The 16518-nt window shown below is 37.7% G+C and overlaps 1 long non-coding RNA gene across 1 annotated transcript in view; it reads right to left on the bottom strand.

The window, feature by feature from the left end:
* Positions 1–1581: 1581 nt before the first annotated feature.
* LOC117099338 overlaps positions 1582–16518 on the bottom strand; it is a 91303-nt gene continuing 76366 nt past the window's right edge. The window contains exons 3-4 of the long non-coding RNA XR_004443772.1: positions 1807–2088; positions 1582–1698 (exon numbers count right to left, since the gene is read on the bottom strand). This is a non-coding gene — a long non-coding RNA (uncharacterized LOC117099338). The remainder of the gene's footprint in view (positions 1699–1806; positions 2089–16518) is intronic.

Genomic DNA, 16518 nt, shown 5'->3' with positions numbered 1-16518 from the left:
ATGAATACATCACTAATTCTACCTGCATACTACTTAAATACATGTATAAGTACATAGCAACTATATTAGGGTTTTGCCTTAGTCATGTTATTAATTTAAAAATTAACCTGAGTTTTATTTTTTCATCCTGGAAAACACATTTCATAAATGTTTTCATGGTGCACCTGAAATCATTAAGCAAATGTGCTATTGGTGCTCATCAAAAGGCCACTTATCTAAATTTAACAAAATAATACAATAAAAGCTGAGATATTTTGAGCTCTAACAGTCTTCTCTCTACCTTCAATGGCCTGGCATAATTTATCTGAATTCATTAATTCATTCATTTACCCATGCAGCAAACATTTTATTTATTCCACAATATTAATTTGTCACTGTTCGTATGTCAGGCACCATGCGGATCATTTGGAATATACTATGCAATTCCCTTTTCTTGGGGAATCAAAATTTAATAAGAGGTGTGGGCAGGAAGATCCATCACATAAGCACAGCCATGAGTGTAGTTATAAGGTGAGTGCTTGGAAGACACAGAACATGATTCTGTGAGCTCTCATAACAAAGGAACCTAATCTGGACCTGGAATGGAAAGAGTGAGGTAGGAGGTAATAGGTGTTGCATGCATTACAGTAAGGCAGAAGCAGAGAAGGCTTTCTTAAGAAAGTGAAATAGGAGCTGAGAGCTTAGATTATGGGGGCCAAAGTAGGAAAACTTCCTTTAGCAGGAGGGAACATAGCATATTTAAGGATCTGAAAGAAGCCAATGTACTTGAGCTCTGAGAAATGAGCAAACAGGAAGATAAAGCTGGAGAAGCAGACAGGGGTAAGAAGTGGGGGATGTATAATCCATGTTGAGAGCTTTAATTTTATTTATTTATGCTTTTGCATAGCAATAGAAAGCCATCCAACTCCTCAAGTTCCAGGATTCATATCAGCTTCTAGGTTTACAAAAGCAAATAAAATAGGCCTTTTCATAGTTCAGTGGAGAATTATGGATGATTAAATAACAATCATAGCACAGAATGGAAAGTACTATGATAGAGACAAGTATTCAATGGGAATGCTATGGAGTGCACCTAACTCATACTGCGAATCAGGGCAGGCTTCCTAGAGGAACCTATACCCAAAATGAGTCTCAAGAATATGTATCTTACATACACGATTGCCCCCCCCCCCCCCATGGCCCTACCCAAACACAGACATCTTGGGCAAAGTGTATGCTGTGGCCTCAGACTCATGGTTTTGCTGCTGTCTACATGACTGGTCCCTGTGGAATCAAACTGGCAAAGATAATAGCATTCTTTTGCAAGGCCTGGTGCCACCAGGAGATCTCTCCTAAAAGGTATGTCTTTACTGAGTTATGCATAAGCCAGGGACTGGTCTCAACATCAGGAACATGACAAATATTAACCCACTAATACACATGGTTGTCATCGCACAGAAGTTTTGCAAAATAATAAGGAAATCTGGCTGAGTTGAGTCCCAGTATGGGAATTGGGGATACCTCTTTACTCAAGTAAGTATTTATTTGGTAAAAGGAAAAAAGCTTTGTCAGTTTGTTTTTTTCAAAGAGCACTAGAGGAGAGATGATGCCAGCGGAGGAGAGGTGCAGTATCTGTTCTTCCTGCGGCACAGAAATTTATTTGATTGATTGCTTATTTGTTTCAGTTAAGATGAAGGGAGGAAGAACTGTGGCCAGAACCTGGAAGAGTTTTTGGAAGATGTGTAAGACCTTGGGCATAAGTAACACTGGTTCAGGCCCTAAGTAAGCAAGTGTGATATTGAGTTGAGGAAAAAAGGACTTTCTTACCACCACGCATACTTCGCATAGGTCTCAGTGCAGCCAAGATGCCCTGAGGACTCAGGAAGTCTTCCAGGGGAGAAGGTCTGGGCCCAGTGAAACAGCAGGAGGGAATGCAGCACACAGCACTGGCAGACAGGCCGCAGTTCTCCCAGATGCCCAGCAAGTAGTTTGGTCAGGTCTAAAGCAAGCATGAGTGAACTTGTCCTTGCACGTGTGTGAGCTGCTTCTTTCTCTTTAGTGCTCTCAGAAATAGCCAGTAGAGTATTCTGGGTGCTGTCAGCTAAGGCCCTGCAATGATCAAGTAGGAGCTACAATTAATCCAAATCTAGGCATTAATATTCATATGTCAGCATTTATATTCAAAAGATAACAGAGTAAAAGATGTTCCATTTATTCCAGATTGGCTTGCACAGAGTTAAGCTCTGAGAGGAGAAAAAATAGAGTAACTAACACATTCTTGGCTAACCTGCTGGAAAACTTTGGACAAGTCATTTTACTTTGTTGGGCTTCAGCATCCTCAAATATTAAATGGGATAAAAGGTAGAAATAAATTAATAATCCTTAATCCAACGGGAAAAAGGCTCAAAGCAAAGTGTGGGTTCAACTTTGGTAAAGCATGTCTAAGAACCATTGGATTGATCAAAGTATGAAGCCCTCTGCTTTCAGTAAACAAGAAAATTTCCTTATGATGTACATTCCATTTATCTGGCTTCGTTTCTGTGGGATTCCCTACACTCCACTGTCTTCCAATCTTGATCCTGATTTCTGTAGCAGCTCTGAGCCTCACCTCTAGCAGCAGTGGGCTTAAAATAAATCTTTAAAGCCTGATTTCACCAGGTCAGACTTCTACTCTAAACTCCTCAATGGCTGCTTTGACATTTGTGATGTTTCCATAACTTTAAAAGTATGGGTTTGCAAGGTGTAATGAGACTATTTCAGACATCAGAGAAGGAACCCAATAAAACTTGGTGACTGATGAGGTCTGGTGACTAGGATAGGGGTAAGTCAAATAAGTGAGTCTATTAATTGCTAAAACGGTGGTGCTGTTTAAAATGAAAGTTGAAACAAAGAGCAACAGAGAGCCGGTTTAGAGTTAAAGAAAATGACTCATCTTCAGACCTACTGAATCTGAGGTGCCAGCAAGACAAAGGCTTGGGGGTTTCCCACAATTGAAGCATAGAAGAAAGTCAAAGGTTTACAGGGAAAGCAAAAGAATAGAATAATATTCATTGAGCTGTTACTATATACCATTCCTGAACTAGACATGCTACAGCAGTGTTCTAAGTTAATTCTCACAATGAAGTAAGAATCCGCATTTCATTTTATAGTTAGGGAAATCAAAATTGGGAGAAATTGAGTCACTGGCCCAATATCACACATCTTAAAAGACCTGGACTTGAACATAGATCACTTTGACATCAAAATATTTACCTTTTTCACTGCATTGGGCCTCCCTTGTTAGAGCAAAAGAACAAAGCTGGAAACTGAATCTTGATTTCTGCATGTGTTATGTTTGGTTTGTGCTTTAAGCATCTAGTTTTACAGTCCCTGCTATGTTAAAAAAATACTATTTATGTTTTATTTTGGCACGAAGCTGAGTATCATCATTCCAGTTTTTGAGACATGAAAGGTTTGAGCTCACTTTGGTAGCTAGGATCCCTATTTTCCATTTGGGAACCAGTGGGATGCTGAAATTAGGGCCTAAACATCCTCTTGAAGCTGACTAGCTTCTGTGGGTTCTTTAAAGCATCTTTATATTTTGCAGCTAGCCTAGTGACCAAGGACAGAAAGCCAAGGAAGGACCCCAGAATCAAGGGCGGGGGAAACTTGTTCCTGTGGTGCTGGCTGCCAGAACGACCACCCCCGCGTGAGAACAGTCCGAACCTGCTCATGTTGGTCTCTCCTTGTCTAAGAGTTTGAAGATAATGAAATTGCTTTGGGGTTTGTGCTTTCCACTGAGACCCCTATGCCTGGAACAGAGCTGCTTAGGCCACTGTAGCTAGCTGGGCAGAGCTCCTGCTGGCCGTTGCTTGCTCTCCCTGGCTTGCGGGCAGCCACATCTCCATTTCGGTCATTGGTTTGAAGTTTTCTGAAAATGGAAATCTTGGATCCAAACAGTGCAGAATCTCCCTCTTTCAGATGCATTTTTCTCACAGATCAGATAGCTGTTTCAATTGAGATGTAAATCGTATCTCCATGGCTTGCTTCTTAGGGAAGGCAGTGGAAACCCACTAATGTAAATAGAACGTAATGGCCAGTTTGTATCAAGTTGTCTTCACAACTTTGGCTGGTGGAACAGTTCTACTGAGGCCCATGAAGATATGCTTTGGAAGAGGTTATATGACGCTTCACAAGGTAAGGCACAGTACAAAAATGGGCCATTTTCTGACGGCTGCCCCTATAAAGGAGTTCTGCGAACTAAACGGTGGAACAAAATATGATACCCTCTTCTTACTCAAGCCAAGTCATTTGTCTCAAATGCCAGAGGTGAACATGAACACCAAGACAGCCACACCCCATCCCCTGGCAGGCTGCAAGTCCTCCCCCTCAAGCTCAGAGTCCCTCCAAGTTCTTTCATTTGCATTTTCTGGGTTTCTGTCTCTTTCAAAACCCTCTCCTGTTTGTCAGATTAACCCTCATACAAAATCGTTCTCATAAACTCGGCTCAGGTATCACCTTCTTTGAAAATCTTTAACCTCTCCAACTCAGGCTCCTTCAATAACATCCTTTTTGGTGTTTTAGCACCTCCTTTATCTTTGTAATACTGATGGTATTATGTTGGTGCAAAAGTAATTGTAGTTTTGCCATTACTTTTAATGGCAAATTACTTTCAAATTAGTTTTAATGACAAAACCGCAATTACTTTTGCACTGACCTAATATTAACTATGTCATTCTATAAGTGTCTTTTTATGTTTCTGTTCTCCCCCTTGGATTAGAAATCAGCTAGTTGCTACCCAAACATATTTTCCCTCTTCCTCTTGGGCACAGTGGGGGACTATACCTCCCAGGCTTTTTCAGTTAGATAAGACCATATGGTGATGAGATGGGACAAGCCGGAGATGGTGGCATCCTCCACATTCTCTCTCTTCCTTTGTCTGCTGACCAGATATGGAGAGAGTGAAGGGCTCCAAGGTTCTAAGGATGGTGAAGCCATAAAACAAGCAAAGTTTTGGTCCTTAAAAGCCTGATTGAAAGAGTGTCCCTTACTGCTGACCCGTATTATACCAGGACTTGAGCAAGAAACTAACTGCTAAAATTTCTAGGATAGTTTTGCGATAGCTAGTCTGCTCTGAGTTATACATTCTTACTTAACTATAGGCTCCTGGAGGGACTGTATCTTATGTGTTCAGTAGCTAGCAGAGTGCCTAACAAATAGCAGATACTCAATATTGAGGAATAAAAGCATCTTGCATTTACTTTGTTGATCAAGTTTCTCACAAGAAAGGTTATCAAGTTAAATCCTTTTCACTTATAATTGCATTGACAGTTTTTTATAAACTAACCAAAAACTTTACTTTTATTCTTGCCACAAAATCTCTTACTATGATTCTGTGCACTGTGAACCTAAGTTTAAGTAGTAAGTTGAGTTGGTATAAGCAATAGAACAAGGTCCTAGAGTGTAATTATCAAGGTCTCCTTCTAGATTGGTATCCATCCATTAATCAATTCTCCTTGGATATTCAACAAGCAATTAAACTAGCAATTATTTAGCCAGCAATTAAACTAGTTAACCCTACTATTATTAGAGTGCGCATTTTTCCGTTTTGTTAGCAAGAAAATCTTTTATGACTTGATCAATTTAGTTTCCTCATTTCTATAGCATTCCCCTAATTCAGAAACTGTTTTCCCTTTTGTGAAAAACTTTTCTGCTGTCCATATCCACTACCCTACTACCTTTCTCATTGTCCATGATTTCTCAAAGATGACAAACAGTGGTCCCACAATCACGTTAGACAATTCCTTTACTCTCTACACAGGTAATTCACCTGCATTTGACAACTTGAACTAAATTCAACAAACTAGGCAATGTCTTATAATTGGTCTCCAATTCTCTAAAAAAAAAAAAAAAAAAAAAAAAAAAAAAAAAAAAACTCTGCTTTTGCTTTACAATTGAAGAGGCCTGGCAGCAATTCACTCCTTGTTAACTCAACATGATTTGCAGCCAGGCAGGGGTCCTGTCTCTCCCTCCCTCCCACAAATCTCTTCCTTTTTTCTTTTCTTCTTTCTTTTAAATTGAGGTGAATTCACATAACATACAATTAACCATTTAATACACTGAATTAAGCATATGATTCAGTGGCATTTAGTACATTCACAATGTTGTGCAGCACCACCACTCTCTAGTCTCAAAATGTTTTCATGGCCAGGCGTGGTGGCTCACACCTGTAATCCCAATACTCTGGGAGACCAAGGCAGGAGGATCTGCTTGTGTCCAGGAGTTTTGAGACCACCGTGAGCAAAATCTCACATAGTGAGATTCTGGCTCTACAAAAGATAAAGAAATAGCTGGGCATGGTGGGGCATGCCTTTATTCCCAGCTACTCTAGAGGCTGAGGTGGGAGGATCACTTGAACCTGGGAGGTCAAGGCTGCAGTGAGCCATGCTCACATCACTGCATTCAGCCTAGGTGGCAGAGCAAGATCCTGCCTCAAAAAAAGGAAAAAAGTTTTCGTTACCCCAGAAGAATCCCCCATACCCATTCAGTAATCCCTTCCTCCTCCTTCCTCCCCCTATCTCCTGGCGACATCTAATCTGCTTTCTGTTTGCATGCATTTGACTATTCTGGATATTTCATATGAAAGGAAATATACAATATGCGATTATCTGTGTCTGGCCTTTTTCATTTAGCATAATGTCTCTAACCCTTTTCCCATTTAGAAAAAAAGAAGTGCAGCTCGCTGTGAGTGCTCATTTAATTTTACATAAACATGCTCTTTGAGGCTGAAGCAAATCTGACTGATTTTCAACACAAAAATAAAATATAAAAACTGTTCTTGGAGTTATTTCTAAACAGAAATAACATCAGAATCGTCTGAATCATCAGAATCGTCTATTTCTGAAAAATTGGATTCATCAAATGAATCTTTGGCTAACTGTTGGAAAATGATGTTAACTTCATGCATAGGAATGCTACATTTTCTAGGATTTGACATTTCAGCCATCAAGTACTACTATATTTTGTAAATGGAAATACCACTACTATAAACAGAATGCTACAAGTAGGATGATCTCTTTAGTTTCCAAAGTTGATATACTAGAGCAATGCAAAAATAATAATAAAAGCAGGATAGTTCATGGCAAAGTTATCTTGGGGTAAATGCTGTGGCTGCCAGTGCCTTCTGCGAGTATTCTCGGGGCAAACAGGAAGATTCATCCAAGTTGTGCCATATGTCAATATATCATTTTTAAAAGGTATTTTATTTTTAAATGGACAAATGACAAATTATATATATTTATGGTTTACAATGGTTTAATATTTCATTATTTGTATGGCTGAATCATATTCCATTTTATGTATATAACACAATTTATTTATCCAGTCATTCTTTTGTGAACACCTGAGTTGTTTTCATCTCTATCCTATTAATGAATATCCCTAATATAGACATTTGTATACAAGTTGGTGTGTGGGCATATGTTTTCATGTCTCTTACATATATACGTGGGGGGAAGTTGCTGGGTCATATGGTAATTGTATGTTTAGCTTTTTGAGGAATTTTCAAACTTTTTCTCAAAGTGGCTGTATGATTTTACATCCTTGCTAGCAATGTAAAACATTTCTATTTCTCCATATCTATACCAACAATTAATTCCTTTTTTGTTTTTTAAAATTATACATATTTTAGTTTTTCATTTTTGTTATTATTTTAAATTATTTACATATTTATTAGCAGTATGATTATTTTTAGCCTTTCTAGCAGGTATAAAGTGGTATCTCATTGTGGTTTAAGGGATTTATTTTCCTTTTTGTTTTTTGAGACAGTCTCACTCTGTCACCCAGGCTGAAACACAGTGGCTTAATCGTGGCTTACTGCAGCCTCGACCTTCAGGACTCAAGTGATCCTCTCACCCCAGCCTCCCGAGAAGCTGGGACTACAGGCACAGGCCACCACACCTGGCTACTTTTTGTAGGGATGGGGTTTCACCATGTTGTCCAGACTGATCTCAAACTTTGTGGTTTTGATTTTCACTTCCTTAATTATCAATTATATTGGACATTTCTTCATATAGTCATTGACTATTTGTATATCTTCCTTAGAGAAATGCCTCTTCAGATCCTTTGCCCATTTTTTAAATTGGATTGTTCATCTACTGTTGTTGAGAGCTTTAGATATTCATTTATATTTGGGCATTAAGCCCTTCTTACATATATGATTTGCTAATATTTTCTCCTGTCCTGTAGGTTTTTTCATGTTTTTGATAATGTCCTTTGATGCACAAAAGTTTTAACTTTTATAAAGCCTAATGTATCTATTTCTCTTCTTTGTTGTATGTTGCTTGTGTTTTTGGTGCCAAATCTAAGAATCTATTGTCATATCCAAGGTCATGACGATTTACTTGTATGTTTTTTTCTAGTAGCTTTATTGTTTTCACTCTTACATTTAAGCCATTTAGCCCATTTGGGTTAGTTTTTGTAATGGAGTGAGAAAGAGTCTAAATTCATTCTTTGGCATGTGCTTATCCAGTTGTCCCAACACCTTTTGTTGAAGAGACTACTCTCTCCCTGTTGAATATTCTTGGCATCATTGTTAAAAATGAATTGACTATAGATATTTAGATTTATTTCTGTATTCTCAATTATATTTCATTGGTCTATATGTCTTTCGTTATGCCAGTACCACACTATTTTGATTACCATAGCTCTATAGTAAGTTTTCATATTGTGAAGTGTGAGTTGTTCAACTTTATTTTTCTTTTAAACTATTCTTTTGGCTATTCAGGGCCCCTTGGAATTTTGCATGCATTTGAAGTTTGGCTTTTCCATATCTGCGAAAAAGCCATTGGAATTTTGTTAGGGGTTGCATTGAACCTGTAGATTTCTTTGGGGAATATGGCCATTTTAACAATACTAAGTCCTCTAGTTCATGCACATGGAATGTCTTTCTATTTAATTAGGTCTTTAATTCTTTCAGCAATGCTTTATAGTTTTTATGAAGACTTTTACCTCCCATTTCTAGGTATTTTATTCTTTTGGATGTTATTGTAAATGGAATTGTTTTCATAATTTCCTTTTTGGACTGTTCATTGCTGGTATACAGAAAACACAACTGATTTTTATGTGTTATTCTTGTATCCTGCAACTTTGCTGAATTCATTACTTCTAGTAGTTATTTTGTGAATTCTTTGAGATTTTCTATTTATAGAATCATGTCATCTAAAAATAGATAGTTTACTTCTTCCTTTCCAGTTTGGATGGTTTTTATTTCTTTTCCTGCCTAATTGCCCTGGCTAGAACTTTCAGTAAAATATTGAGGAGTAGTGGTAAAAATGAACATTCTTGTCTTGTTCCTGATCTTAGAGAAAAATATTTTAGTCTTTTACTATCAAGTATGTTAGCTATGGATTTTTCATAAATGCTATAGAAATTCTCTTTTGTACTTAGTTTGCTAAGATTTTCTTTTTCCACAAAAGAGTGTTGAATTTTGTCAAATGCTTTCTCCACATCTGTTGAGATGCAAGAGGTTTTTTCCCCCTCATTTTGTATTATATTGATTGACTTTATGTAGAACCACCCTTGCATTCCTGGGTTAGATCCCACTTGGTCATGGAGTAAAACATTCTTTTAATGTGCTGCTAGGTTTAATTTGCTAGTGTTTTGTTGGGGATTTTTGCATCTGTATTCATTCCTTAATGAATATTGATCTGTAGTTCTTTTCTTGCGGCAGGTTGTCTGGCTTTGGTGTCTGTTTTCTACCTGATCAGGTTTTTTTTTTTTTTTGCTCTGAAAACACTAGGAAAGGCTCTTTCAGTTGTTTGCAAGTTTTGCAATTCTCATCTCATTCTGGACTTTAGTGTCCCGAAGTACTGTTTCTATACCTGTCTTTATGATATGCACTTCTTCCCTCCTTCTACACATGCATCTTTATATGTTTTAACTCTTTACTCATCTTTGTATACATTAACTTATCAGAGAGCTTCCTGTGCAGTAATACAGATGTCTCCCATTTTTTTCTCTTTAGGAGCAATCATGACTACTGCCAGTGTTTCCTGTCTTAAAGCTCATCAATTCCTCTCTGCATTCTGGGAGGGTGGAAACAAATGTGCTTTGCTCAGCACTGAGCCTAACGCATTGTACAGTCAATGGTAAACACTAAACAAATATTTATCTAATAAGTAAATAGTGACAATATTAATGGAGTTCTTATTATATGCCAGGGACTGTTCTCAGCACTTTTCATGAAGTAGTTCTTTTTTTCCCTCCTGCTAACTTAGGAATCAGGTATTATAATTTTCCCACTTGACAGACATGAAAATTGAGGCACAGAAATGTCAAGTAACTTGCCAAATGTCACAAATCTAAGAAGTGGCAGGGACAGCACTCAAATCTAGGCTGTCTGATTTTAGACTCATCCTCTAAATCACTGTTGTCTACTGGAATAGACAGAATAAATGAAGAGGCTCAGGCCATGTGCTTATTCATTTATTTACTCTGAACATTTTAAGGTTTAGATTTCTAAATATAATTTAAGGCACATAGCTGATTATGCCTGCTGTTCTCTGCCTTCACTGTTACAAAACTACATTCCTGCTTCATTTTCCATCTTTATTAATTATATCCCAAGAATCCAGGCACTCCGATTTGCATCAGCTCCTTCCTCCCACACTGTCCTCTTTAAAACCCCATTCAGGATTAGTTACCAAGTTCTGGGAATCAGTGGTTCCAAGTTGGCATGTTAGACTACCTTGTCAATCAGCTACAAAATAATTTACTATTGCTAATAATAAAATGCCAAACTTATAAATGATTTACTTTTTGGCAAGCGTATCAAATACAGGGGAGTCAAAATCAACTCTATAAGTCATCATTCTCACTCATATGAAGTCTGATTCTTTTTCTTCTAGACGAATGGATAGAAGTGAGGCTAGCAAGCTGGAAAATGTACATATCACTAAATAGGCCCACAGAATTGAATAGTGCAAATAAACTTCATTATATGTGACAGCTGGACAAAAAGAGTAGACAACTGCTGCTGTGGAATACATCTCCCCAATGTCTGTAAGGTTTATAACCTTTTCTTGTCATTTTTTTTTCACTACCATGCCTGGTTTAGATTTAGATTAGTTGGCTTCCTAGGTGATCTCCCTGTTTCTTATCTCTATCTTCTGTTTCCTTGCTGTATACTGATTTTCCTAGACCACTTTGATGTTCCATCACATCCTTGTTCATCCAACAATGTCCTCCAAAGGTATTTGCATCACCCATAAGTTGTCTCCACCTGCTTTTTCTTAAGTGACTCCTTTCTCCTCCTCTGTATGCCAGATAAACAGGATAAACTTGCTTTTCCAAACTTTCCAAGTCATTCCTCTGAAATTACCTTCCCCTGTTTTTTTTTTTTTTAAGTAAGATTGCTCCTCTTCAAGAGCCAGCTTGAAAGCAAACTCCACAGTCCTATGTGTACTGACATGCAAAGACCTCCAACATATACTGTTAAGTGCAGAAAAGTATGTATAATATACTACATTTCTAGTAAAAAGTAAAAAATGGAGAAAAATAAGAATACCTGTATCAGCATTTTCTTTTTTGGCTTAGATTTGCACAAAGGAACTCTGAAAGGACATAAGGGACTTTCTTGTTTGGGTTGGTGGGGCTGGAAATGATGGAGAAAAGAAACGAGAGTAAGGCTTTTCACCAGATACCATAAGTATCAATCTTATTCATGAGAAGAGATTACCTTAGAAATAAAAATTAATAAGCAATCACCAAAACTAAAGCAACCTCTAAAGGGCATTTCTCAATATCCTGCTCTATGTTCCCAAAGCACATCATATGCAACATTTTCACAGCATATTTCATAGTATGCCTTAGGTGTGAGTTATGTGAGTTTCTTTCTTGAATCTTAAAATATGTTTTAAAGAGTTTAAACAGGTATCCTGACTTATTCGGTCTTGTTCTTTCATTATGACTGATAAAAATGCCTTACATGTGGCTGGTGATTAGGATATTTCTGAACTTGAAGAAAACTGCTCCCCAGCCTCAAAGGTCTGACGCTCAAAGGAAACATCCTCACTGGTACTAGAGAAGCAATTGACGATATTTCCCTTCTCAGTATGTTCAGAAGTAAGAGAGATTTTAACAGAAGATAAATGAGTCTTCTGATTCATTGACCCTTTCAGGCTCATTGGCGTCATTCATTTGTACATTCACTCACTCACTTATTCATTCAGTAAGTGTATATTTAGTGCCTAATCTGTGTCAGGCACTGTGCAAAACATTGAGCATCCAGTGATGAGAGAAAAAAGGTACAAGTAAATGTAAGATACATTTGCATTATAAATTTAAATCGTGACCAGTGCCAGGAAGGAAACATGGGTAATGGTAGAGACTGACGTTTTATTTGCAGGCTTCCCAAGTCCCGCCACGAGCATTCCTCCCCTAAGTGTTTACTATTCCAAGATTCCTTCCTTTCTTTTCTTTGGCTTAAGCAGTAGAAATCCTTTTCTCACAGTTCTAGAGGCTGGGAAATCAAGATCAAGGTGCTGGCAGATCTGGTGTCTGGTGAAGGCACTCTTGCTGGTTTTCAGATGGCTGTCTTCTTGTTTCTTCACATGGCAGAGAATAAACAGCATGAGCAAACTCCTGTACCTCATAAGGGCAGTAATCTCACTCATGAAGCTTCCATCCTCATCATCTATTTATCTCCAAGTGCCTCACTTCCTGACACAATCACATTGGATATTAGGATTTTAACATATGAATCCTGGGGGGACACAAACATTCAGTCCATAGCATTTCACCTCTGCCTTACCCACCACCAAACTTACGTCCTTGCATCCAAAATATTCTGATTTCATCCCAGGAACCCCCAAAACCTGAACTTGTTCCAACATCAATTTGAAAGTTTAAAGTTCAAAATCTCCTCTAAGTGAGATATGGATGAGACTTAGGTATGTTTTGTCCTGAGGCATAATTCTTCTCTGGCTGTGAACTTGTGAAACCAAAGTTCTATTCTTCCAAACTACAACAGTGAGACATATATAATAGACATTCCCATTTCAAGAGGGAAAAACAAAAGAAGAGGCAACAAGTTCTAAGCAAATTCAAAACCTAGAAAGACAAGCTGCATGAGCACTTAGAGGTTGAAAATAATCCTCTCTGGCTTCCTGTTCTGCCTTCTGAACTCACTGGGGCAGCAGTCCCATCCCCAGAACCCACTGGGGTGGTGGTCCAGCTTCCTCAACAGCAGAAGTCAAGTGCCCCAGGTTGTGGGTGAACTCACCCCCACAAAAGATTACTTTCTGTTCCTCTCACCAGCCCATTTTAATTCTTTCAAATATATTTTTATTGATAATTCTTTTTGCTGCTAATTTAAATGAACTTCTTAATGGTGAAATCTTATCTCATGGGAAAGCATTGTAAATAAGGAAATCTAGACATCTAGAGGAATCCATGTGAAAAAGATTCAGCTTGAGCAAGTCCTCAGAGTAGCTTCCATTTCTCCTGATTCTCTATAGGATCCCAGGGGGGTCTGACATGATTGTATAGGAGGAACACCAGTTGCAATCTTTTATATGAGTTACTTATTATGTATGTCTCAATTTATGTATTTATTTTTAATTAAGCCCCAAATGGGTGAAGATTTGCTTGCTGAATTAAAAAACAGTTATGACACACACACACACAAACACACACAAACCTAGGAATACATCTAATCAGAAAGGTGAAAGATCTCTACAAGGAGAACTACAAAATACTGCTGAAAGAAGTCATAGATGAGACAAACAAATTGAAAAGCATACCATTCTTAAGGATTGAAAGAATCAATATTAAAATGTTCACACTGCCCAAAGCAATCAATGGATTCAATGCTATTCCTACCAAACTACCAACATCATTTTCTCCCACAGAGTTTATAAAAACTTCTAAAATTCATATGGAACCAAAAAATAGCCCGAATAGCTAAAACAATGCTAAGTTAAAAGAACAAAGCCAGAGACATCCCATTACCTAACTTCCAACTATACTATAAGGCAATAGTAACCAAAACAGCATGGTACTGCTACACATAGACCAATGGAACAGACTAGAAAATCTAGAAAAAAAGTCATACACCTACAATCATCTGATCTTTGACAAAATCAACAATAGAAAGCAATGGGGAAAGGACTTCTTATTTAATAGATGATGCTGGGATAACTGACTAGCTATATGTAGGAGAATGAAACTGGACCTCTACCTTTAACCATACACAAAAATTAACTCAAGATGGATTAAAGATCTAAATGTAATACCTCAAACTATAGAAATCCTAGAAGAAAATCTAGGAAATTCCCTTCAGGCCTTGACAAATAATTTATGTCTAAGACCTCAAAAGCAATTGCAACAAAAATAATTATTTAGTTTTGTTGTTTTTGTTTTTGTGAGACAGTGTCTGGCTCTGTTGCCCAGGCTGGAGCAGAGTGGTGTGATCGCACCTCACTGCAACCTCCACCTCCCAGGCTCAAGCCAACCTCCCAACTTAGCATCCCAAGTAGCTGGGACTATAGGTGCCCACCACCACACCTGGCTAAGTTTTATATTTTTGTAGAGACAAGGTTTTGCCATGTTGCCCAGACTGGTCTGCAACTCCTGAGCTCAAGTGATCCACCTGCCTCAGCTTCCTAAAGTGGTAGGATTACAGGTGTGAGCCACTGCACCTTGCCAAAAAAACAAAAACTGACAAGTAGGAGTTGATTAAACTAAAGAGCTTCTGTACCTCAAAAGAAACTATCAACAAAGTAAACAGGCACCATATGCAATGGGAGAAAATATTCACAAACTATGCATCTGACAAATGTCTAATATCCAGAATCTATAAGGAACTGAATTCAGCAAGTGAAAACCAAATAACCCCATTAAAAAGTGGCCAAAGAACATGATGAGACACCTCTCAAAAGAAGACATATAAAAGGCCAATGAACATGAAAATATGGTCAAAAATCACCAATCATCAGGGAAATTCAAATCAAAACCACAATGTAATACCATCTCATTCCAGCCAGAATAACAATTAATGGTCAAAAAATAGATGCTGGCAATGCTGTAGAGAAAAGGAACACTTATATACTGTTGGTGAGAATGTATATTAGTTTAACCACTTTGGAAAGGAGTTTAAAGGTTTCTCAAAGAACTTAAAACAGGATCACCATTTGACTCAGCAATCTCATTACTGGGTATATACCCAAAGGAAAATAAGTCATTCTACCAAAAAGACACATGCACTCATATATTTATTGCAGTACTACTCACAAGGCAAAGACATAAAATCAACACAGGTGTTCATCAGTGGAGGACTGTGTTCATCAATGGAGGACTGGATACATGTGGTACATCTACACTGTGGAACACCATGCAGCCATAAAAAGAATGAAATCATGTCCTTTGCAGCAACATGGATGCAGCTGGAGGCCATTATCCTAAGCAAATTGACCCAGGAACAGAAAAACAAATACTGTGTGTTCTCACTTATAAGCAGAGACTAAACATTGGGTACACATGGACATAAATATGGAAACAATAAACCTTGGGCACTTGTAAATGAGGGAGAAAGGGAGGAAGGCAAGGGGTGAAAAACTACCTATCGGGTACTATGCTCACGACATGAGCAACAGGAACTTTCATACTCCAAACCTTAGCGTCACACAATATAACCATGTAAAAACCCTACAATGTACCCCCTGAATCTAAAATAAAAGTTGAATGTATTTAAAAGACACATACAGAGAGAGAGAGAGATCAAGCTATGGTATTATAAGTGCTTGTCTGGTAGGAATGGCAGATATCTCTATAAATCTGAGATTTTCAAATCTAGCTGCATAGAATCATCCAGGGAGATTTTAAAAGTATTATGCTTGAAACCCACCTCTTATTTATTCTTAATTAATTGGTCTGGAGTGAAAGAAAGGGGTGGATAATTTTGCAAGGCTGCCCAGCTGATTCTAAGGTGCAGTTGAGGTTCAGAACCACTGTTATACAGCAGTTTGTAAGTGGAAGCTTGTGTCCTTGAGGGATTTATGATCTACCACAAGATAGAGTAAAATAAGAAAATATGAGAAGTTTATATTGACTAAAAACAGTTGAATGAATGGCACAAAGATTCTTAGTAGCAACATTTAACATTTGTTGCATTTGTTATAGGCAAAGACCACCTAAAACATTGGCTTCACTTCTCCCTTTTATAAGTGAGATAACTGAGGTATATTCAAGTTAAACCTCAGACAACTAAGGTTTGTTCAAGTTAAATGAAATGATTTGGTTCTGAGACTACTAAGTAAAAGGGAAAGAATTTGATATCATATTTTAGTTTACCTCTCAAATGCAAGCTTTTAAAAATTTGCAATGATGAGGCAAACATTATGTTAGGCCTTTCACTTACATTATTTTGTTTAATTTTTAGAATAATCCAAGCATCTTGGTATTATTAAGCAAACTAAAGTTTAGAAAATAACTAAACTTCCCAGGGTGTATAGCCAGCCCTTTAGCAAGTAATTGGTTCATATAGCGTTGATATAAGAAAAG

This window comes from Trachypithecus francoisi, unplaced genomic scaffold (genome assembly GCF_009764315.1).
Source record: "Trachypithecus francoisi isolate TF-2019V2 unplaced genomic scaffold, Tfra_2.0 Lachesis_group16, whole genome shotgun sequence".
Lineage (NCBI taxonomy): Eukaryota > Metazoa > Chordata > Mammalia > Primates > Cercopithecidae > Trachypithecus > Trachypithecus francoisi.
The sequence above is the reverse complement of the archived record's forward strand: the minus strand, read 5'-3'. Positions and strand labels throughout refer to the sequence as shown.